Source organism: Octopus sinensis, linkage group LG15 (assembly GCF_006345805.1).
Source record: "Octopus sinensis linkage group LG15, ASM634580v1, whole genome shotgun sequence".
Taxonomy (NCBI): Eukaryota; Metazoa; Mollusca; class Cephalopoda; order Octopoda; family Octopodidae; genus Octopus; species Octopus sinensis.
The window spans coordinates 40,229,038-40,242,277 of NC_043011.1; the positions used below are offsets into that span (position 1 = coordinate 40,229,038).

Here is a 13,240-nt window from a genome sequence, read left to right on the forward strand (position 1 = left end):
TTGGAACCTCTCTAGCTATGGAAAAATATTACCTCACTTGTAAACAAATGAGGGTTGGCAACAGGGAGGGCATCCATCTATAGAAAATCTGCCTGCACAAATTCTGTCTGACCATATAAGCATAGAAAAGTGGACATTAAATAACAATGACATCTCTTGATGCTCGTTTTACTTATCATTTAGCATCACACTTCCTCTGCACATGCTTCATCTTTCCTGAGACTCTACTTTTTGCTTATAGTTTGCCAGAACTTCACTCACTACTATTTCAATGTGGTTTCATCGAGCACTAATTGTCACTTAGCATAGTAAATGCCTTGAGTTTTTCCTTGTTAAATTCTCTATGTCTTCTGTATTTAAAGTATTAGCTTCATCTTTGTGAAGCACAGGTTACGTTTCACCTGTGTCTCTTCATTACTGGCATGGAACGCACAATTCTGATTTATTACCAATTCCCAAACTACAAATCGAGTAAAATCTTTCTCCTGGCATTTATGTCTGCTTGCTTGTGTTACTAAAAAAATGATTTCATTTTTGCCAAATAGTCTTTGAGACCTTTTGACTCTTAATCATCCTTTCAGGTTTTGAAAATTTTCCTAAATCTTCAATAGATTCTACAATATCCTCTGAATATGAAGCCCTCAAATTCAGCAATGTTAATGTCTCAGTGGTTATAATGACCATTTCATTGAATTCATTATTAATTTTGACTTCTTTTTTTTTTGGTATAATACATTTTTGTACATTGTCTTTACCGTAGAACCACTCTTATAGTTATCCACTGACACTTAAAATCAAAATTATGTATAAATCAGATTTTTTTGTTAACAATAAAGCTAATATTGCTGTCAACTAAAACTTTTGACTGAATTTATGCTTTGTTTGCCCCAACCCCATGTAAGCTCTCTTCTCAAAGACTGGTTACATATGCCTGATATAAGTACTTACTACAAAGCAATCTCTTCTAAAACTATTTACAAATCAGATTAGTCTACGTCCATGCACTGCTACAAGCCTACACACTGTCACCTCTTTTTGTACCTACTTCTGTCATTTGATCTGATAAATGACTGCTATCAGGATATCATTCTGCCAATCTCCAGCTAGTTTAACATTTTATCGCAGTCACCCTTCTATGCAACCAAGTATAATGAAACAGCAAGAATTCGATGTCTTTCCTCAAATGGCATGACCTGATTCTGGATGCAAGATAAGGGCCAAAATGAGGGCTGTTCACTGTGCCCCCTCATTATCATTGTTACTACTTTATCTTATTATTAAAGGAGAGTAACTGTACTACTTTTGGCATCGACAATAGTTTATTTTAAATGCCCCACTCTTCTCTTCTCCCACCCCCTTGCAAGTATAGACAAAATACTACTTTTGGAGGTGTGTCACAGCAATTTGACCAAGATATATTATGAAGTAAGCTGTCATAACAGGGCAAAAATAAAATATATGCATTCATTCATACATATATATAAAAGCAAGCACCAAACATCAAAGGAAAGTATGTAAAGATAAAGCTGTTTCTTGTGAATTTGTTTTATTAAAATTACTACAGTTAATGCTCCTAATATTGATTGCAGAGGGCAGGCATCAGCTTCAGGTTTTTCTCTTTTACTTTTTTCTTCTCTTGCTTATATTTTAAATAGTCCAATCTGATGAGACACAAACAAGGTCATTGTAACTACATCAATGAAATTCCATTAGTAGGATAGCATCTAAATGTTCTCTGCTAACAATATTTGCTAATTAACATCAATGTGAGACACTGTAGTTGTCTGGGTTTTGTGTGTGTGTGCGTGTGTGAGTGTAAACATGAGATGGAGAGAAAAGAGGCTACAGTTTCCGTCTCTCAGTGTGAAATGGCTTAGGTATGTGCATCACGTATTTAAGAGTACACATGTAATGCTGCATGCACCATGGTAACTGGATTACTGACTGTAAGGTCAATAGTTCAAATCCAGACATAAATTATTTTGTTGCACGCTGATGTCACATATTTCACTGTAACTAAAAATTCCATTTCAACAATTTTACTCTGGTGACATTTTAGCTTTACTTCTTTTTTTGTTGCCTTGATTTTCTCTTATATCGTTGATTTCTTTAAGATAACATGTTTACAATTATGGTATTATCTATGTTGTATTAACCACTATATTTTCTTTTATACATCATCCGTATATTTATGTGTGGTTTCTGTGGAGAAGAAAACACTTGTCTTTTTCCTTTGACATGTCTTGTAGTAGTAGTAATAGTCAAAATAGTGGATAATGTTGTGAGATTGGATGCTGTTGTTACTTAGAATTTTTATTCTTAGATAAGAAATTACTGTCAGTAGATTCTTTGTACCATAGTGGCAAAATGTCATTTGGTTGGCAGGCTTTACTTGTTACTGCATTTTGCATCACCTCCTTGCTTTTTGCAGTGTTTACTCTGTTGTGAGCATTTTTCACTGAATTCTCTGGTTCCTTCCCTGTCCCAAAATTTCATGCAGTCATTGACTAACAGATGTTTAGGTCAGACAGCTACATTGGGCTTGCTAGTATCATGGGCACTGTTTGTTCTCTAAGTAAAACCTAATGGCAATCTAAAGCAGTGCTCCACAACAGAAACGTTAGCACGCCGGCCGGAATGCTTAGCGGTATTTCGTCTGTCTTTACGTTCTGAGTTAAAATTCCGCTGAGGTCGACTTTGCCTGTCATCCTTTCGGAGTCAATTAAATAAGTACCAGTTACGCACTGGGGTTGATATGATGGACTTAATTCGTTTGTCTGTCCTTTGATATCTCTGTGTTTAGCCCCTTGTGGGTTGTAAAGAAATAGGTTTGTCACAACACACTGGTGTGCCACAAGATGATGGTTAGTGTGCTGCAGTGTAACCTGAATATGATTTTTTTTCCCCTTATATTCATAGTTATATTTTTAGTTCAGGTGTGATACTGAATTTTGAAAAAATATAAGTGTACCGCAAGCGAAAAAAGGTTGTGGGGCACTGATTTAAAGTGCCAGACCAACTCTTTCTATATACATGTTTATTCTTGTAACCCAGGCTAAATGATGGTGTCATGCAGTAAAAGAAATTGAAACCACTATACATCACAATAACATATTGATGCCATCAAGTCTGCTGTTTTCCTTTTCTTTTTCTTTTGTTTGTTTAATTTTTCAACTACATTTAGTTCCAATGACCTGTCCAGTTAGAATTGCCATTTTACTGAACTAAGCTGATGAAACCTGCATTGCAACATCCATGTGAAGTGTTTTTACCAATGAGTACTTTTCCTACTACCAACCACAATATTTGGACATTGCTGCAAGCTAGCAAGCAGCTGCTGCAATATTGCAAGGAAATATGTGTGCACTTCAATATGGCCTACTTATAAAGCTAATATTTTCATTGTATGACTTTATTTTAAGCAGCACTTATGTTATTGCATAAGGAAACTAAACATTATTAGTCACAATGAGTTGTTTTTAAATAATTGTAGAATCTTTGCTTGGACTTCTTGGTTGGTTGTTTGCTTAACTCTAAATAAAACTTGATTGAGCAGACCTATCGTCAGTTGTTCTTGCAGGGACCACCTTCACTTTTTGTTTTACATACATAAATGTATCTAAGAATACATTATGTAATGTTGCCGTCTCTCTTTTAAAGTTGTTAGATATAATTTGACTGCTATTTCTAACACAACAAGCAACTATTAATTTTTTTTTTACTTGTTTGTCATTTCAAAGGTTTTTAATCAGTTACATTGACTCCCCACCAATCCCACCCACCATATGCATTTCAGTTGGGGGATTATTTTATCAATGTCTATTTGTTGAATTGCTAAGTTATGCTTTTTGCAACAGCACCGATGTTTTTACACCTGGTGGTGTTGTGATGCTTAAATGAATACATGCGCTTATATATTATGGGATATTTGGGATCTATTTGGTTTGGCTGCCACATCAATTCTGTTCGAATTGATTTCATATTCAGTGTACTGATACACTTTTATAGGCTAATGAATGACATGAAAATTATTTTTGCTATAAATCAATAAAAAAAGAGTTAATAGCAATTAAAGTTTGAAAATTTGGGGCAATTTTAGCCAATTGTTAGCCACAGATACATTCATACCTGTTTCCATAATAACAAGTGGAACATGAGAACTCTTTTGTCTGCCAGAAAACATGTGTTGACACATATTGAAACCACTTTTTGACACTGTGTTCTGTTGGAAATTTTACTGTTTGATTATGGCAGCAAGCTCAGGTAACCTTGTTTCTGTGTTGGAGACACTAAGAACACAGGATGATACTGTATCGTACCTACAAGAAAAGGGTGTTATACCCAAAAGAAAATTATGTAAAAGGAAGAAGCATGTTATGTGTGCTGGCAATGCTAGCACCAAGAATGCATGGAGCTTATCAGTGAAGGAAGACACGTGGTTTGAATGTGGTACTCTTCCTCTTAGGACTCTAGTGCTTTTCCTTTACTCATGGGTTAAGAAATTGACTTCTGTCTGGTTTTGTGTTGAAGAACTGGGGATGAACCTTAGCACAGCTGTTGATTATAACAGCTATGTTAGGGAAATATGTGCGGAGGACTTGCTCCATCATCCAGTTCAAGTTGGTGGTCCTGGGAAGATTGTTGAGATTGACGAAATAATTTTCTCAAGATGTAAGTACAGCTGAGGAAGGGTCCTACCTGTGCAGTGGGTTTTCAGAGGACTGTGTCACAAGACCAGACAGGATTTTCTGTATGTGGTGCCACGTCAGAATCATGACACTGGAAGAATGCATATGTCACTCGATTCTTCCAGGAGCCACAGTTTTCAGCGATTTGTGGAGGGTGTGCTCTCACATTCCTGAAATTGATGGTTACAATTTTGAGCATAGAACGATGAATCACAGCACTGGATTTGTTAACCCGAAAGATGGTACCCACACTCGAACAAGTGGAGAGTACATGGGCCTCTGTGAAGCAAGGTAATAAACGACACTGTGGCACTCCCTGTTCTAGGGTAGATTCCTATCTGTGTATTTATTTTATGAAAATAAGTAAAAAATATGCTTAAAATAGAAACATTTAAGCATGCAATAAGCAACACATTACAAAATATCTTTTAAATTAAAAATGAAAGAAATACATTCAATCAATTTCTCAAACAAATCACAATTTTCATACCAGTTCATGCTATTGCATTAAATGCATATTGAATGATTAAAACTACAAAATGTGTGTTGTTTACTCATTTCTTTCTGTCATTTAGGTAGTTGTGAGGTGTGCTAAAAATAACAGCTAAATAACGTTTTTGTTTAAATATTTTAAGTTCATGCTATCGCAGTGCTTGGAACTACAAAAGAACTCTTTCTTAACATGTGCTATTTTCAGGTTGTTGACAAAATGTGCAGTCACGCACAAAATGACAGCTTCCAAATTCTGTTTCCTGACTGGGTGAAAATGATCAAGCTTTAAACATCTATAACTTTTTAAAAACATTTTTCTGGAAAAAGTAAAATAACTCCAACAATTCAGCTTGGAAAAGTATATTAATGTGCCAAATTTTAAAATTTTAGACAAACTTTAATTTTTGAAATGCTGGCAATCAAACCAAATAGATTTTACTTATAGCAAGAGGAAGTATACTGTGAATGGAATTGATTTTGGTGTGTCAGCCATATTTGAACTTGGAGTTGTGCTACTTCAAGATAACGGTGCTCAATCTAATTCAGTTCTAGTTTTTAAGGTTTCCTGTTAAATTTTCTTTTTGTTTCGCCTTAAGTTGCCATTAATACCCAGAAAAACAAACATCCCATCATAACAACAGCTGTTTCTGAAACATAGAAAAATCATAATTCCTATAAATGACAGGTGTAACAATCTCTGAGCTTTATGATGTTGGAAACTCATGTTTTCTGTAATACAAAGTTCTGAAATGTTTGTTTACTAAATGCTCGACTTAATTATCAGAGCATTTGATTGTGCAACCTCTGCGAAAATGAAAGTAAAAAGAATCCGTTTGATAGGTAAACTTTGTTACACTGTTTCAGAGTTAAGTAAAAACTTTCAATAGTGTTGCTCTTCATTTGAATTTCTTAGACATATCAATCATGTCTCCCTGTTTTCTCCTTGTAGTCTTCTTTTTTCCATGGTTTTACTCTTTTGATACCATCTTACCTGAAACTGCCCTTTCTTTTATGATATAAACTTGCTGTTTTAAAATGATCTTAATTAAAACTTACCTTCAATATTTCATGTTAATTTATGTTTCTAACATCAGCTTAATAATGACAGTTATTATTTTAATCAATTCTTTATTCTAAAAATTGAACAAAGGCAGTGTATTCAACAGAAATTACCTTCAAGAGTATCCTTGCTCTTCATATCATTCAGGCAAAATATTGACTTTTATAAAGGTACTTTGATTAAAATACAAGGAGAAATAAGGTGCATGTTAGCTATTCTCAGAGAAAATTAATAGTATTAAAGCAAAGTGTAATGGTTTTAATTGGGAATTGAAGCTAAAATTGGTAGTTTGTTTTTCATAGTATGTGCTATAAGCTGTTCACTTCAACTAATGATCCCATGCCACCAGTTTTCAACAATATTAGACAACTTTAACCCAGCACTGTAAGTCTTGTAAGGCCATTATTCAAACTAGGAAGGATACCTTCTTGCATCAAACAACCAACTAGCTCCAACATATCCCACACAGCTGTAGCTTATTCTTTTCCACATACTAACTTTGATACTCTATAAGCAATGCCCTTCTGGAAAGAATTTCCACCTGTGCTGTTTGTTTAGCATCCAGTCTACACTACACACACTAATACCCTCCAATACTATTTCATTTCCTCTTTGCCAAGCTCAACATTTTGCATGCATACATGTCAAGCGCAAAAGTATTTCCATTCACTTCAAATCAACAAGGCCAGTCGTCATGACAAAGTCCCTTCCTTTACTTTTTGAGCCATGTACCTGAGAGCTAGCCCCTTTCCTTACCAAACTCATCAGTCTCTCTCTCTCATTCAATATATCCTGATTATTGAAAACAAACTACAGCACATCTCATTCCAAAGAAGGGCAAACTTTCTGATCCTGTTTTATAGCACTAACTTCCAGTATTGATATTTTAAACATGATAGAAACAGCCGTTGATAAGTCTTTTCCATTAGCATGAATCTCTCCTTAGTGACTACCAGTATGGCTTCTCTATGAAGAAATCTATTAGGAACCTGCTCTCGTATGCCATTCATTAGTGGGCTCTTACTCTTGAGAAACTTGGTGAAAACAGTGTTGTCCTTGACACCTGCAAGGTTTTTGACCCTATCAAGAATACAAATCTCACAGCAAAACTACCCATATGTGGTTTTCTTCCATCTCTCATCTCAGTGGGTTACTAACAATCATACCTTCACAACATGTGCTAATAGCGCTTTGTCTGACTCCTCTTTTGGTGTATCATCAACATGCAGTCTAAACCTCTTTCGTTGAATCCTCCAGAAGTGGGGCAGATACTAATCTTGACCTCTTCAACACAACTAAGACATAATTTCTACAGATCTCAAGAAAGCCTCATTGTTCTTCCCTCTAAAGAATCTCAACAGCATACAACTAGCACTTTGAAGGTCGTGACAAATTTGAGGCCTCGCAATTACTGAGCATCTCTCTTGACAAACACATATCCTCAACTTTACAAAGTCTGCATCTCAGAGACAGCTCTTGTTCTTCATCCAGCAACTAGTAACTTTATGATGGTTGGGCAAGACCTATTGTGGAATATTGCTTGAATGTCCATGATGTTACTTCTGCTATACACATGCACAATTCATGATAGCTGGGAAAGAAAAACCACTTGACTGTTGGCATAAAGTCACGAAAATACTTTCCAGCAGACATGCTGTCTCCTTTCTCTGCCTTTTTTACTGCCACTACATAGACTTATTCTCTTTGGAGCTGACCGGTCCTGTACCATCTCCACTCAGGCACTCCTGACCTCACTCATCTCACACGACTAACGTTGCCCATTCTCCCACTTGGACACCCTGTAGTAATCTCTATGCCCACTCCCCTAAAACATTCATTCTCTGGAATTTCTTTCTGTTGTCATTGACTTGTAAATGTCCAAGAAGTGTTTTAATGGTGTTAATATCCAATCACTCTCAGGGGCTATTGGCACAGTTTTCTTTCAAACCAATCCAGTAAATGAAAAATAATAATAATAATGTAGTTATTTTCTTTTCGCATTTTATAAGAATATATGCAAATCTCTTTGATATTTGGTCTGATTCTTCATTAAACTGTAGCATACCGTCTGTTTACTCTTTGTGATTATTTTTCTAATGTAAAATTGGTTCTGCAACTTGAGTTCAAAAATTTGTCTTTATTTAAACATTGAAGTCAGCTCCATCAAATCTAATCTGTAAACTCTTATTTTGTGATGTTTTAGACATAATGATCACCAGTTCTCTCTTTCGTTCTCTCTCACTCTCTCTCTCTCCATCTTTGTTCCTCTCCCCCACATTTGATACATGTGAATTAGGTTTTTGTTCTATGACTTTTAATTACTAAAGTTAATACAAAATTAGATACATAAATATGAGAGTTTTTTTTTCTTTCTTTGTTTTTTTGGTCAAAAGACATCATTATATACCAGTGTGAAACTATTTTAAAACTCAATTTATTCATTTTTAACAAAGTTATTGTTAGAAGTCTGTTTACAGCAACAATTCCTCATGTTAAGTCACTTTTCTATAGGCTTATTTCATTTGCATTTATTTTTTTTTAAATAATTACTTTTGTCTTTTCATTTAGTTCTTTTTTTTTTCTTCTCAAAATAATTTCAGTCATATGATTGCAAAAGCATTAGTTAAAAAAGACTGAATGGATTACAGAGCTTTTATTTGACATTTGACGTTTCATTTTGTAACATAATGTTATGATTTGAAAGAAAGAAAGAAAAAATAGCAGTTCTATGAGCAATTGTTAATCTTTTGTCCATGTTAAGTATCAAGTGATTGTTTCTGGTCAGGATTGCTCCATTCTTCATGTTCTCTTCTCTCTGTTCATCTCTATCTCTTTCTCTTCTCCTTTTGACACCAACCGTTCATATCAATCGCAAAGCTCATTCGTTACCTGACCAAAATAACATCCTTGTCGAAGAATATTTCAGTGTTCGTAAACTGCCAACTGGAAAAACTAAATCTTGTTATCGTTCCATCTAATTATCACATTTGGATTTTTGCTATCAGGAATGGAATTCTTCTGTAAATCAGATTCTTAAATGGATGTTGTGAATATTTAATCTCTCTTTCTCTTTTTTTTTTTTGCTTCACATTTTCATTTGAAAAGATTTTAAACTTTTGTTCTTGTTTTTCATCTATTTATCTAATTCTCCTGTATTGATCGATACTATTTGTTATCTTGCTTGTTATATTTCCTGCTGTGTTGTTGCTGTTAAGGATAATATATACCCACTGATGTCCTGGTTTGAGGTCATTTCATTCTCAAAGCAAGTATATCATCTTAATAACATCTGCTCTTTTACGTTTTAATATATTACAAACCAATCTGTGTATATTTGTTTCTACAATGTCTTAATTTGTAATTATTGTTATGTTCAATAACTTATGTACATAAGTGCTTACATAACATAATTAAAATCATAGACTATATATATATATATAAAGCCATATTAGTTACATGAAGTGGAATAAGTAGTACGTAATAATACAAAAGTGACGAACAACAAACTATTTCTTGCTGGAAATTAAATTACTTATTTTGCTGACTGGTCAAATGTTCGATCTATTGAACCACAAACACACATAGTCAAATTCTTCTTTTAGCTTGGAATACGTGTGTGTGTGTGTGTGTCTTGTGCATACAGTTAGATGTAATACTGCTACTGGTTTTGTAACATTATGCAATAAAATGTTTCCCTGATGGACTGCTCTGGTTCAGCATCCAATTGCACTTGAGACATTCAGTGCAAAGGTTGAAAATAATTGCAGTGGTGAAATGTATGTTGGCAACAAATGATATAAAATTGCGTTTATCATAATTATTAAACTTTCACCTCAACATGGATTGACTGTTGATTTCATATAGAACTTTCTTAGCAATTTAGCTTGGGCTAACCTAGTAAACTATCCTAATGTGGATTGATGTATAAATAAAAATTGACCCTAAGAACTATATAATCAATACATGGGGTTATTGATTTGATTTTTGCCAGCAGCTTCATATTTAATTTTGATTTGTTTGCAAATAAATACCGTTTAAAATGTGTATCAATTGACACTGCTGTGTGCTTAAGAAGTTTGCTGTACAGCAATGTAGTTTCAGGTTCAGTCCCATTGCATGGCACTTTGGGCAGAGATCTTCTGCTATTGCTTTTGCTTGATGAATATATTATTCGTGAATTTGGTAGAGCAAACTGAATTGAGCCCTTCCTCCATATATATGCATGAATATATATTGTCTGTTACTGCATAAGAAGTGGTGCTGATGTTGACATCCCTTGTTGACATGATGACTGGTTGCTCTCTGTGTTTTTGCAAACCTGTGGAATATAAAAATTCCTTTCTTGGAAAGTAGGTTGTCAACACGAACATCATCTTGCCTCAAAATCAATTTCCTTCTAAACCATGCCAGCATGGAAAAATAGATGTTGAACAAATAAACAGAGAGTGGAAAAACAAAAGAAAGAGGCACTCAACACATTCAGTAGGAGTTAAATATATTATTACTTTAAACAGCTTGATTTGACTACATGTAACTTAGTTTTATAGATTCCTCACAGGAACCTATCTTATCAGGCCCAGACAGCTGAATGGCCATTTGGCCATCTGAGCCCTGTGAGCTAGGTCCTTATGAGAAGTAATGCGTGTGCGCATGTGCACATTACTTGTTGCAGGGACCTAGCTCATAGAGAATGCATATTGGGAAATATGCAGTGAATATGTTTTAATGGAAAAGTTTGGTGCTGGTGTAAATGGAATATTTGTTTGGCTGAAGACAAATCTAGTGCTGCTACTGTGATGTTAAAAAGAAATTAGTTCTCTCCCCTCAGCAAAATTCCAGATGCATGGTTGGATTCTTGTGTAGGTGTTTAGTTGCTAGTTTTTCCTTTCAAGTGTTTGATTATGGACATATTTTATTTAATATTGTTTGTAGAAGGAAAATAACATTCTTAGTTTATTAATTACAATGTATAAAGTATGTTTTAATAATTTTTTTTGTGCTTGCCAAAAGTAGCTAACAGTAATTAAACTTACAACATGCTATAAAACAGTCGTATTTTTTTTTTCTTAATGGTTCTTCATTTATTTAAGATGTCTATGTACATATAGTGTTAAGTTTATAATTCTTAGTATGATGGAAATTTTAGGCACAAACGGTTGTAAGCATAATTAAATGCTTTAATGTGAGTAGTTTGGTGTTCATATTGCCAGCTGTTTTATCTTTTTATCCAAATTAAATAAAATAATTCAGTAAATTAAGTCCTTTAAAGAAAAATATTTATTTGTCCAGCATGGCTATGTGGTAAGAAGCTTATTTCCCGACCACATGGTTCTGAGTTCAGTCTGATTGCATGACACCTTGGACAAGTGTCTTCTACTATAAGCCATGGGGACAACGAAAGTCTTGTGAGTAGATTTGGTTGGCAGAAATGTAAGAAAACTGTTGTATATATATGTATATGTTTGTGTCTGTCTGTCTGTCGCCACTTGACAACTGATGTTGGTATGTTTATGTCACTGTAACTTAGCAGTTCAGCAAAAGAGACTGATAGAATAAGTATTAGGGTTGATTTGTTCAACTAACATCCTTCAAGGCAGTGCTCCAGCATGGCTGTAGACTGATACAAGTAAAAGAATTAAAGAGGAAAAATGTTTCTAGAATGTGCAAAAAACCTGGAATTTGGGAGTGCAGATGCCATCAATACCAGTATTATTTGTTAATTGGTTTTAGTCATTGGACTGTGGCCTCAATGATCTGGGGTACCACATGATCACCTCACCCCCAATGCTTACTTATTAAGTCTGGTATTTATTTTACCAAAATCTATTTGTTGAATCTCTAAGTCATGAGACAAATGTAAACACATGTATATGCACACGCATACTTGTAGGGATATGAAAACACACGTATTTGCACACACATGCTTGTGATGATACAAAAACACAATCACACATGCATGCAGGCTTGTGGGGACATGAACACACATATGAAAGTGTTTTTTGTGCACTAGTTGTATACCCACTTCATTCATAAGGCATTGAACAACTTCATGTTATAGTAAAAGACATGTCCCATAGTGTCACACAGTAGGACTGAACTTGAAACTGTGATTGTGAAGCAGACTTCTATCTATGCAGTCATTCCTGTATTTATTTTATTAATAACAATAATGATAATTAATTCTAACATACTTGCAAAGCTTCATATTTTGTGGGTGGATAAAAGGATGGAAAGTGAAGTGAAGCCCAGTAATAATATTAGTTTAATAATCCTACAGTACCAGTTTTAGTAAGAGTGAAGGGAATGGCAATAATTGGGGCATAGAAATGAATCATTATAGGCTGCTGCTGTTCATGATAGTCTCAGAATACAATTTTCTGATTAGACTGAGCTGTAAAGTTAATTTAGATCTGGAGTTGGTGCAGCCTTCACTGTTGTTTCAACACAGCTTTAATGTCAGAGTTGTACTTTTGTCCATGTACAAATTATCTCCATAAGTTGCTTGTGGAGACATTTATTAATTTGTGTCAAAAAGACCTCTACAGTAATTAAACTGACTAATTTTACTCTACTGGCAAAAATTAACTTTTAAGAAAAGTTAGTTTCAACATTAAAACTGCTCAGTACCGAATGGATGTATGTACTTGGCCAGACTTTGTGTAATTATAGCTCTCTTAGAAAAGCAAAACCTTGTTGCCTTCTTTTTTGTTTTTTACTTTTAAATGTCTCAAAATAAGTGTTTTACTTTTTATGTTATTTTGTATTTTTTTGGTTGTTTAAATTAAACAAAAACATGTTTTGTGTTCTTGCAAAATTAACCGAATTTTCTAATGCCAAGATGATTGGGATTGGATTATATTTTGAAGTCTTGTAACTGAATTTGATCTCAGTTATTTTGTATAATCTTCTTGTCATTTGCATTGGTTCTTTGGCACCTTTTGTTTTCCCTTTTGTCATGAAAATATTTACTAAAGACTCTTTCCTGAAAGTAGTTTCTACT

At 34.3% G+C, this 13,240-nt stretch overlaps 1 protein-coding gene across 10 annotated transcripts in view; it reads left to right on the forward strand.

The window, feature by feature from the left end:
- Nucleotides 1-13,240, forward strand: part of LOC115219831 (wiskott-Aldrich syndrome protein family member 3) — a 178,171-nt gene that overhangs the window by 37,892 nt on the left and 127,039 nt on the right. Inside the window, exon 1 of one of the 10 annotated variants that reach the window (XM_036509643.1) lies at nt 9,483-9,505. The exons of the other annotated variants lie outside the window; for them this stretch is intronic. The gene's annotated coding sequence lies outside the window, so the exon portion shown is untranslated. Of the gene's footprint in view, nt 1-9,482; nt 9,506-13,240 lie in introns of those variants that run through there. 10 annotated transcript variants of the gene reach the window in all.